We start from the raw sequence: 12,874 nt of genomic DNA, 5'->3' as shown, positions 1-12,874 counted from the left end.
AACTCTTTGAACTGAATTTGTAGCAGCTTTCTAAGGCCAGAGGAATTTACGCAGATTTTTCCCTGTATTCTGGATGACTTGAAGACTTGCCCTCAAACAGACCATATTCTAGCATTTCTCATAACCTTGCACAACAAAAGAAACATTAATCTATACTCTAGTCACCGCAGCACATTGAACACACAATTATGCTTAATAACGGCCACGAAGCCAACAATAATGAGAAAAGCAAGTGTCTCAAGAAAATTCCTTTTCCCCTCATTAATGAACATTTTGTGTACCCTGGGAAGCACTGCAAGACACACACTTACAACAAAGGTCCGCTTAGCCCCATAAGCTTATGCTGTATGTCATGCTGTTCCATTAATCATAGTGTTTTGACTCATATAAATGGTTTCTTGCTGTATTTAGAGAAAGCCCTGTAAACGGTTAAATGGAGAGGAGCCATGAGGTGAGACTCTGGATACATGACCCCACAGCATCGAAATTATCTGCAATAAAAGGTTTGGGGGACTGAGTTTTGAGTTTTCTTCATTGTGACCTTTTTTGGTATTTCAGACTTCATTTTGAATGTATTTGGGCTATGTGGTGCCAAGCCTTTAAAACAAAATGTATCCTGTTATGGTTTCCTCTTACAGCCTTCAGTTCCGTTCTTAAACTGCTGGACAATGTTTAAGAGTTTTCAGCTTATCCAGTTCAACTTTTAGAAAAGAACTATTATTAGAACAAAAATAGTCCTGATGATTCATGCAACATGTCAGTGAATCTGAGGGAGATTCCCAGCTCATAAAACCCAAAACAAATAAGAAACAGGCTCTTTTTGCATAATCACACACAGCAAATGCTGAAAGGCTTAATATTTATTAGTTAAAGGGGTCAGAAGACTTCCTTTTTTTCTCTCTGATTAACCTCACATAAAACAGGGTAACACATGCATACATAACATACAAAAATATAGGAAGCAAAACTACTTGATCATGGGAGAATTACTCAGCAAAGACTGGCCTGAGCCCTTCCACATTAGAGATTTCTTCATGCTGGCTGATGTAGCCCATCAGCCAAATTCAGTTACTGAAGACTAGAATTGTGCTTCCTGACACTGTGTGGATTTCCACCAAACTGAGGAAAACAAAAATTAGCAGTAATTAGAGATGTCAGACCATCCCTGAGAGCAAAATGTAGCTCAGAGTAATTTCTTATACTGAGTGATACTGACAATGTCCTAGCTTTTGCCACCCTTGCTACAACCTTTCTGTAAAATGCAATTGAAGTTGATAAACCTACACGTGAAGCAAGGTATTACTAAGTATAGACTGAAATGTGAAAATCTGGTCCTGGGTACGGGAAAACAAAATAGCTAAGGTCTGTCTCCCATTCAACAAGATCCAAATGGATTATGCCATCCCCATTGTTATAGCTGTTCTGTGAGTCTAAGTGCCCTTGAAAAAAAAAAAGGAGGAGGTGAGAAGCTGTTGCTTATGGCCAGTTTCTAATAGCCTGGGTGTCCTGGTTTCAGCTAGGACAGAGTTAGTTTTCTTCCTAGTAGCTGGTATAGTGCTGTGTTTTGGATTTAGTAGGAAAATAAGGTTGATAACACACTGATGTTTTTAGCTGTTGCTAAGTAGTGTTTATACTAAGTCAAGGTTTTTTCAGCTTCTCATGCCCAGCCAGCAAGAACGCTGGAGGGGCACAAGAAGCTGGGAGGGGACACCGCCAGGACAGCGGACCCAAACTGGCCAAAGAGCTATTCCATACCATATGACATCATGCCCAATATATAAACTGGGGGAGCTGGCTGGGAGGGGCGGATCGCGGCTCGGGAAGTAACTGGGCATCGGTCAATGAGTGGTGAGCAATTGCATTGTGCACCACTTGCTTTGTATAGTTTAATTCTTTTAGTATTACTATTGTCATATTATTATTATCATTATCATTGTTTTTCATTCCTTTCTGTCCTATTAAACTGTCTTTATCTCAACTCACGAGGTTTTTTTTTTTTCCTGATTCCCTCCCCCATCCCAGGGGTGGGGGGGCAGTGAGCGAGCGGCTGCGTGGTGCTTAGCTGCCGGCTGGGGTTAAACCACGACACTGGGTCATAGTGACTTAATCCCAAAGTAATCCTATGTCATGCTATTCAGCATGGCTGTCTGTATCATAATCTGCTTTCAGTCTTCACCCAGACCAAATGCCCAGATAGAAACCTCAGGATTAAACCATTATATCAAGTTAATTATAAATTAAGGGTAACATTCTGCACTTATATCGTTTTCTCTAAAAGTGCAGATCCTGGTATGTGTACATGTGTTTGTATGACTCTGTCTCTTTCTTTAGACAGATATGTGTGTGTGTGTCTTTGTGCATGTGTATATTTTCTGTGTTTTTATATGTATATCCTTTTTGCATATACATGTATATATAGATGTGCATACATACATTTTTGTTTACGTACACTCTGCCCTTTCTGTGTGGATAAATGAGGAAGATAAATCGTAGAGATACACTGAAGAAATTAAAATAAAGTATGTAAAAACTTATTTGGCCTGATAAGAAAAAACATGTCCTTTTCCTTGACTGCAAAACATGAAGTACTGTACAGTCCTGCAGAATGAAATCTAGATTTGAGGATGACCAGCCAGTGCTCCAACATGCTGGAATACCACACTTGCCTTAGGCTAGTAGGGGAACCATTTTTTTATGATTTTGGAAGTACCTAGATGTTCTACCTCACTCAGGGGCTCAGTTACTGCTTTTCCTGGCAAAGGAGTATCTTCCAGCACATCTTTGAATAGCCTTTCTTTATTTCTCTCAGCCAGCATGAGATGGAAACTGATGACCCAGCTGCAGATGCTACAGTGAAACAGCAAATTTTGCAATGCTTTGATCATCTCAGGAAAACTCTCAGCTCTGGAAGTCTTTCATCTTATATTCTGCCAGCATGATCCAGAGAAGACACCAGCAGTAGCTAGCAGTAACTAGCATCTGCTAAAGTTACTTGAATGAGATTTACAATCTACATAAAGAAAATAGATTTTTTAAAAATCCATCTTGATTTTCATTGGCTTAGTAATAATACAAATGAAATGGGGAGGATCACAATGTATATTTAAAAATGCATATTTTAAAAGGGTATTGATGAAGTTTTAAATTGATTGTTTTCTTGGTCTTGCTACATTTTTCTTAGAAATGCAAAGCTCATTTTCAAGACTGCCAAAATCTGTATCTAGAACAGCAAGGGAGAAACAGTGTCTGTTGAACTCAGGCATGCTTGGCTGGTGGTGGATATTTATACAGCACTTCCTATTTAACCTTTCTCTCTACTTTTGTACTAATCTGCAAGACATGCTGAGAAAGATAATAAGCAAGATTACAAGATACAACAGGCAAGACACGCAGAAGTCATCAAAAGAATTATTGCTGTTATAACAGGCTGATAGAGAATAGAGGCAAGTGAATAAATACTGCTTTGTTTCGTGTTGGTGTAATCCTATTGACTTTGGTGAGATTAGATGGTTGAAAATTAGGAAACATTTTAGCCTGTGGTCTCATCTGATACATAAACATGGCACATTCGAACCTTGACAATGACTCTTCAGTGAAGGAAAATTAAGAGAATGCAGAAACCTGAGGACTCTCAGATATAAGGTAGCAAGATACTTTTTTTTGGAGGTTACTTTTTATTATGATTATTATAGCATTGAAACTATCCTCCTAGTTTTTAGTTCAGGAAAAGTATAAAACAGTCATTATGTTTGGCACCCATTTTCATATCACAGGACAGTAGCTGGCAGATCTTTGTGTAAGAATAGTACATTAAAAACAAGCACTGAAAATGTTGGAAATAATTATAAGAAAAAGAGAACTGAACATACAAGGTGATCAAGAACAGCACCAGAAACCACTGGATTGTTTAAGTCAAGTTAAACTTTGAAAGATTTATTTGCACAGTAGTTCAAAAGTGAACTGCCTAAATTGCCTGAACTTGCTGGTGTCTGATTATTTTATTTCATGTGTTCATTAGATTAGAACAACATTCAGACACAGAGTCTTATTTCTACATTAGCTGCATAAAGAGTTTAAGTATGAAACCACCAACTAAGTAATCCAGTAACTGCGGCCTTTGCATTTTTAGAGGGGGCAGGAGTGGAAGGATTGTGTTATAGGCATAGCAAGCAGTAATGTCTAAATTAAGATTGCCTAATTCAATGGAAACACTGAAAGCCTCAGTTTGCGGATATTTATAACTTTGCCAAACTAATTGTTTGGATTGCAATTTTCCATGCTTGTCCTTTGCTTCTGATTCAGGATTTATGTTTTTATTTTGTTTCTTTGTAATTCTTAAAGGGTATTGCTGAAAATGGCTCAGTTGTTTCCAAAAATGAAGTTAAGGAAAAAATTTCTGCCAATATTGCAAACATTTTCCAACTATTTCATTGAAGCGTTTGGTGAGGACTATGATGTTTGGAAGAACATAATTCTAGGATCAAAGAGGTGTGCATGTGTTCTGTTTTACCTCCCAATCTCAGTTGGCTCCTTCTTATCCCAAGTGATGTGTATAAGGGTAGAACAACACATTGGCTAATATGACTCCCAGCAAGAAAATGCTGTGAACTAAATTCTCAGTGGTGCCCCCACATCCTGTAAAGATTCCAGATTCCGACTTGGGGAACAAGAACCTAAAATTAAGTTGCCACATGTACAGATGTTCAGAATCTTTCAGAGTAGGCTGGACCTCTTCATAGTGCCCGAATAAACCTCAAGTTAAATTGAATAATGATTTGATTTGCTTATGAAGTATGGCAAACTTTGAAAATGCTGAACTAGATTATAAGGAAAGGAAAAAAAAAACCACAACAACAACAACAAAAAAATCCACATGGGAAATCAAGATGAATCCATGATACCACAGGAATGTAGTTTTTAAATTACTTGACTTTGATGAACGTAGTTATCTTGAAATCAACATCTAGTACATTGCTAGTTAAGAGGTCACCATGTAAAAAAAATCAAACAAATATCTAAGTAAAACATAAAGATAGGCAAATATCAGAAGACCATAACCTTCCAAAAAGTTTCCCACATCTACATGGGAATGAAGATACATATGATTCAACAATTTTACTTACAACTGTTCTGGGAACCTCAACCTGAGATAGCAAGAAGATGAAATGGAGGTCTCAGGTCCCCAAATAGTGTGCTAATTAATAGTAAACCCATATTGCCATGTTGTAAAATTCTAGGTAAGCATGATATGGCTAGAGAGCTTACTAAATTTTTTCAGACATTTGAGAAATAATTATCTTGGCAGAATAGCTTTTTTTAGATGATTTTATGTCTCCTTCCAGGAAAATGCAACCAAATATATGGCAATCAAGATCTTCTCCCTTGCCCCAGTTTGATTTCCAGTGAGACTGAGGGCTTGGAAAAGAAGTGGAACTGCTAGAGTGATCAAATCCCTCCTGCTTTATAATACAATGTGCAATTGAAAAAGCAGTGCATTGTCTAGACTTACCTGCTGGGATTCACTGCAGTGAAAACCAAGGTTCTGGTCTCCTGGTCTTCCATTTCAGACATCTGTTGGAGCTTGTCAGGGATCCCTGCAAACTCACATGCCCAGGCCTCCTTTCTATAAAAAAACTTGAATGTGGAGCAGAAAGGTGGCTGACATGCCAATGTCTTGCCTCAAGGTGAATACAGGATACTGGGGATTTGGAACCCTTCCTGGGTTCAGTAATGTAAATAAACGTGTTCATTGTCAAATAGACTAAGAAGAAAATATTGTTGCTTTAGCAACTTTCCGGGTTCTTTTTTTTTCTTTCTTGGTCTAAGATAGGGCCTGCTTGGCTGACAGGCAAACACAATAGGGCAGGAAGGATATCTGCTTTAAAAGATTAAGTTTACTAGGTGATGGCTATAATAGTAGCCATACATTTGATTTCCTTTCTTTCAGGATTGTCTGCAGTGAAACCTAGCTGGAATTTAGCGGCAGTTTACCTGAAGTGTAAAAGATGGGTGTGTATTGTATGCCCAGATCAATATCTAAATAAGCAGATGGGTATACCAGAGAAAGAAAACTGAAAAGAATGTCATTACGTAATTGTGTCCCTATTCTTTAGGTGTTTTACATAGTGACATTGAATCAAAGTGAAATGAGGTGTCAGTGCAAATGCTTCTGTATGTCAAAAAAAGACTTCATATTTCAGATTGTTTAAAGATTCTTTGGAATAAGAGATGTATTACACGTATTTACCAAAATAAAGCAGCTCTGAAACAAAACTGGCTAGTATTTGCTACCAATGAGAACAAAGTTGGAAAATAACTCACGAGTGTGTTAGCAGAGTACATAGGTAATCGCTGCCTTTGATTACCTTTTTTTTTCTAATTCAGATTTTTTATTTAGTTGTGGTATTGTTAGTTCTTCCTGTTCCTCACCACATTGCAATTCCTTATGTTTCAAAATCTACTTCTGCAAGGTAGCAATTATGGGCAAGATGTTACGCTTATTTATACTGACATTACATTGGCATTAGGTCAGCTTGCTGTCTGTTTCCAAAACACTACCTCAGGAATGAGGTACCCAAAAGTGAATATAGGATTTAAGACATGTATCATGACCTCAGGAAAGGCTTTTGCACTTAATGTATCTTTCAGTTGTTCTGGCTTATTAGTTGGCCTTATAAAATGTATTCTCTCTGTTTCTCCTAACCTCGTCTTGCTTTTGTGCATAGACCTTTATGGCTACAATACCTTTCCCTTAAGCACTGTCTAAAACTGGACAAAATATATATGGTTTGGGTTAATATAAGGAGAACTCATGTTAATTGGAAAAAGTAAACACTCCTGAGTAAATCTGTCACATTCTTTTTAAATTTCTCAGGACAGAGGATTCCAACATGTATTAATGATACTGAATACCCTCCTTTTTTGATCTTCTCGATTTGAGACACCTCTAGAGGGCATCAGTTTAAGGAAGATCACTCACATTTGTCCCACCATTGTATTGCCAGTCTCAGCTCTTGATTTGTACTCATCTAAGAAGTCTTCTGAATTCAAAGGATGCTCTATATAAGGGCAAAAAAAATAGGAAAAAAAGACTGGTAAGATTTCCTTATGCTTTCTTTATGAGGATCATAAGAAATCTGCTTTTTGTGGTTTTTCACTGGAAGGACTTAGAAATATTAGGGATAGCTTGTATTCCAGTTGCTATGTAACGGATTCAATCTGTATGGCTTTTTGAGACTCTGTTTTAAACAATTAAACACCAGAATACCAGAATTTCTTTCAGTTCTGTATTACTATTGTTCAGTTTATGGCTAGGAAGGTATTTTGCTACCTCTTTTAAACAAAAATAACCTCAAGCACTTTGGAGCTGCTCAGTGTTCACCTTGTAGGGATTCTTTCTTCCACTGTGTTCTGATGCAGTTGAAATCTGGGTGCCTACTTGTGTCTCCTTGTCGTTTATTCTCTCTTTTCACTTTGGAATATTTTTACAGTGCTTCATAATGTTAACCTAAGTAGTGGTTCTTAAATTACTATGACTTTTAAAATGTATTAACATATATCTTGCAACACAAGACTCTTTCTAACCTCACTTTCTTCAGTCTTTGCATTTCTAAAATTTAAGGTTTCCTGTCTCCTTAGTCACACAAATTATGCTTTTGCTGGGATTCCTGATGACATATTTCTAATGTAGATCTTCAGTTTGATATCTTAGCCATACAGTAACAATCTTCTTCTGAATGGGGCCAGTAATTACTGAATTTGATTTAAAAAGAATACTCAATAAAAGAAATATTGCTGACCAGGGTCTTAATGCAGTCCACTTGTATTTTCCTTTGAGGTCCTAGTATCTTTGGGACTTGAATGTAATCGACCAGTTTACCACCACTGAGATGATACTAGACACAGGCAGCCAGAGGTTGAAATGACACGACGTTGCTCTCAAAGTGTGGTCTCACTTGGATACTTAAAACATGCGTTTGTTTATATTGTATAGCTCCCTGAGCATTCATCACCTTAGCAGTCCAGCCCTGCTGTCAGCAGTTTTGAAGTATTTGTTATTTTATACACTGTGGACTCCTCTGTGCTCGTCCCCCATTTATTTTCAGTTGAAAGAATACTTGGAGCTTTCATTTAAACTTGTTTTGATATCTCCTACTGTATCTGCTGAAACTGGCGTCACATTTGGTAGCCAGTATTTTTGTTTACTGCTGTAAAAATGTCCCTGACATCATATGTCAAGGGGATTGATGTACTGTTTTTACAAAACTTTTTTCTCCTTTCACAATGTAAGAAAGATTTTTAATAATAAGTATATTTTAATAATAAGTATAGCCATTGATATGTTTTCCTCTGCTATGAACAAGAATGGATATATAAAAACATATTAGGATTTAAAATGCTACCACAAAGTAAGGTAACTAGAACATGTGTTGTTCAGCCACAGCAATAAGGTAGGGTCCTTTCTTCAGCTGTCTAGGCTTTTGTCTTCAGTCTTGTTCTGGGAAAAAATTTCAGGTTATTGTCCTTGGGAAAAACATTTGAGTTATTGACTCATAACTTTAAGTAGGTGTCTAGTCGACTATTGTCAAAGAGGGTACCCACACGCTTAAGTGCTTTGTTGGATTGGGGCCTTAGGCATTTTTCAAGTCTTCTGCCAGGACTGTGTTTAGTACACTGCGATGCGATAGCCTTCCTAGCCTGACCTATCCTTTCCTGACTTGGAAAAAATCCCTCCCTTTCCAGCTTTTCTTGGCAGAGAGTCAGACTTTTTGGTTCTTAGCTCTGTGAATCTCTCAACTAATGCACTCCCCAGAACTTTTTTGCTTGGTTTGTGTAAGGTTTTGTTATCATTTTGCCAATCAATCAGTCCAATAGTTTTAACAAGCCTGCAGTACTTCTTTGAGATTTGTTTCCTATCACTCCAAAATAAAAAGCAGATTTGGCGAAGGAAATCAGGCATCTTTTATTTAAAAGAGAAAAAACATCTGAAGTAAACCCAGGCAAAATCAGAGGCAGCTTAATTCTTAATGAACTGATATGGCTTTACCTATAAAGGCAAACTTTCTCAAAACTGCAAACTAGACCTATTGAAGGATTTAGCACATAGTCCTGACTCATATTTTACATTACTTCAGGGCTAGGCTGCAGCTGGGAGAATGAAAAATTTGATACCAAAATCCATATCTGATTTATGTTTGAGAAACTAGTTTTCCCTAGCTGACTGAAATTCTGTCCAGAGAAAACTCAATATGAGCAATGCTGTGCAGTTACAGTCTGTCTCAATCCTAGTCCCAAATGAAAGCCCAATGTGCTCGCTCTGAGGGCAAATACTCACTGATGTCTACACAAAGTTTAAGAAAAAGAGAGAGATGGATAAACATGGTATTCTTGCATCCATCTTCCCTGTTCTCCCTCTCCTCCTTCTACTCCCCAACCAAAACACCTGTAATTAATACTTTCATGGAGGGACTTCTCTGTCTCACAAATACGATGCTTGGTTCAGTTGCCCTCTTCCAAAAAAGGATTAAAACTATATCTTACAGAAGTGCTCTAATTCAGATCTTCTAGGGAAAGGTGACTTTCTGTTTCCCTAGTACCTACTTGTCCTGGTTTCGGCTGGGACAGAGTTAACTTTCTTTTTAGTAGCTGGTACAGTGCTGTAGTTTGGATTTAGTGTGAGAATGATGTTGATAACACTCTCATGTTTTAGTTGTTGCTAAGTAGCGCTTATCTTAAGCCAAGGACTTTTCAGTTTCCCGTGCTCTGCCAGCAAGCAGGTGTGCAAGAAGCTGGGAGGGAGCATAGCCGGGGCAGCTGACCTGAACTAGCCAAAGGGGTATTCCATACCATGGAACGTCATGCCCAGTATATAAACAGGGGGGAGTTGGCCGGGAGGCACGGATCGCGGTTCGGGAACTAACTGGGCATCGGTCAGCGGGTGGTGAGCAATTGCATTGTGCATCACTGGTTTTTTTCTTCCCCCCCCCCTCCTTCTTTTTGTTGCATTCTTTTTCATTACTATTATTATTATATTTCATTATTATTATTGTTAGTATTGTATTTTACTTTAGTTATTAAACTGTTCTTATCTCAACCCACGAGTTTTACTTTTTTTTTCCTTTGCTTTCCTCCTCCTCACCCCACTGGGAGGGGGAGGGGGAAACGGCTGCGTGGTGCTGAGTTGCTGACTGGGGTTAAACCACAACACTACTCTACTTCAAATTAAGAAAATTAGATATTTGTGGAATCACAGATAGAGCAGATCAAAGTGCTATATCCTCTAACCTGTACCGCTCTCCATTTTCAACTGGATTTTGCTCCTGTTGTCCTATGGGGAGGTTGTTTCAGCATCTCAGTCCTCTGATGGTTAGATGGCTGCTAACATCTATCCTGATACATTTTCTTCACCAGTTTATACATCATTTTCTATTTACAAGATTATCCTTTACAAAATTCATGTTAGGGATGATTAAAAAAATGCAAATTTGTTCATCTCCAAGTCTTTCCTCTGAAAGATCTTAGGCTTTCAAAGGGCCAATTCAGCTTGATTTTTCACAATTTTCTTTCCTTGAACTTTTATTTCCCTAAAAAGTTTTCTTTCCTGAGCAGTTTGCTTTTTTTTTTTTGCCTCAGTTTAATAGGGTCCTCTCTTATTCCTAAATTCTCTCCTCCATTAGCTTTTAAGCCAGTTCTGTCAAGAACTCTTCCCTACCAAAGTTGTCCTGTGATTTAAATACAACTTCAAATAGAACATTTTGGGTTTTTTTCTTTTGTAAGTCACTGGTACACAAGCTGTGACTTATCCCATACAGCTCTGTGATTTTTATGTTCTAGTTGATTCCATTAACTAGTTCTCGCAGTTTACCAAGGCTTAATTTTTTAAAAAACATTGAATGTTAAATTATTTTTACTAAATTATTTTAAATATTGAATGTTAAATATTTAAATATTGACTGTTGAATCTTGGATACTTTTGTATTTGGGTTGTTTTGTTTAATTACTTCTGTTTTTTCTTTCTATTTAAACTCAATTGACTTGCTAGGGTCCCATCCAAAATTACTTTGTACACACAGTTTCTACACAGTGTCTTCACTATTTTCCAACAAATCTTAAATAGCTTCATTTCTTCCTAGCTGTATAACTGATGAAGATATTTATTATTTCCTTCCCAAACATCCTGCCATTACTAGTATCATTTGCTTCTGAGGAATTAGTGTTTTCCATAATTGCATAATTCTCAATAGTACTTCTCTAATAATAGTTGACAATCACATTGACTTCCAGCCCAGGGGAGGTAAAGCAAATTCCCATATCAAGCTTTGTTTTTACATGGCTTTGAGCCAATTAGTTCAGTTTTCCATGTTATCTCTTAATATCCCCATTTGAGACTGTCATGACAAAAATGTAATTTTTTACATTTTTTATCTTTTTTGAGAAGTTCTTGTGACTTATATTCAATAAAGACTGAACCTACACTGACTGTTAATTTTGTTGGTTTTAGTTTTATATCCTGAAGTATCTAAGACAGTATCTACTCTTTGATTCTTCTATAAATATCCCTTCATCAAAAGCCCTGACAATTTTTCTTTAAAAGGAGGTAGCTCCCATAAAGTGAGTAGTCTTTTCCTGGCTTTGGTACAAATTTCACATCCTTTCTCTCTTCTACTTCTTCCTTCTAGATGTAGATTATGCTTTCTCTTGTTCTTGCTCAAGATATCCTAAATATCAGCCTCTCTTCCCTTGGGGTCCAGTCTCTAGTATCTTCATGCCACAGCTCTTCCTGCTTTCTTATGGCAGTAGGTGCCCTCTTTTTCTGCTTTACCTCTGCATCTTCCATTTCCTTTCTGTATCTTCCAGTGTACCAGATCTTTTCTGCCACTCAGTTCCCCACCATGAGTTCCTGTGCCCTGATGGTCCCATGCTTACATATGTCAGTGGGCTTGTTCGGATAACATAACCTCCTGCTCATCTCGTTCATGATATGTCTGCAAATCCTCCTGGCCATCTCGTTCATCAGACTTCTTTCAATTCTCTCTCATTTTTCAAGTGTCTTTATTCCGTATGCTCTGTCAATGAGGCAAAACAAGTAAATGTGGCTCGCAAGGTTTTCACACATGCTCGGCACCAGCATCCAGTCCCTTTTGCTGTCTCTTTATTCTTCAGAATCTCTCACTGCTGCTCTTGGTTGTCATCTTTGAAAGAGTGGGAAAAGGACATATAAGATTGTGTTTCCTCCTCTGAGGATGCAGGCTGTTTGGTTATTTGAGCCTTTATCTTTGGGTAGTCCTGCTGTCTGAATAGCTTTGGGATTAATTACAAAGCAGTACTGAAACCAGAGGGCTTCACTCACGTGCTGAGCTGCAGGATCTCTGTCTTCTAGGTAACACACAGCCCCCAAGCAGATGGCAAACTAATAAACTGCTTGCAAACCACATGCTTTGTAAACTGCATCATACAAAACATCTTTGGATGGACAATTCATTTACCACCAAAATAACAACAAACACTGTCATCTTTCCCCTTCAAAAGCAGGTATTACATAAACTTTTACTATTTTCTCTTCTCTGTGTGCAGGAGAGAAATACCTATGAATATTGCTTATGCAAATATTTTACAGATTGATTTACTTGAACTGGACAACAGTACTTCCATCTTGCCTTGCCTTCCCTATCCCCTGAAGTAAATGTCCTAACTTCTGTGCTAACATCATGTATGAGCATGCTTTCTCTGGGACCTAGCTATAACATGATCAGTCTTTGATTAGATGAGTAAGTTTGGGTCACACAGCATGGTCACAGAGCACAGAGGCATCCAAGGCAAGGATGTCCAGGAGGTTTGAATTTGTTCAGGCTAACTTTGCACTCAGAGGCTTTAA

The sequence above is a fragment of the Gymnogyps californianus genome, chromosome 1, assembly GCF_018139145.2.
Source record: "Gymnogyps californianus isolate 813 chromosome 1, ASM1813914v2, whole genome shotgun sequence".
NCBI classification, from domain to species: domain Eukaryota; kingdom Metazoa; phylum Chordata; class Aves; order Accipitriformes; family Cathartidae; genus Gymnogyps; species Gymnogyps californianus.
Note: the sequence above shows the minus strand (reverse complement) of the source record.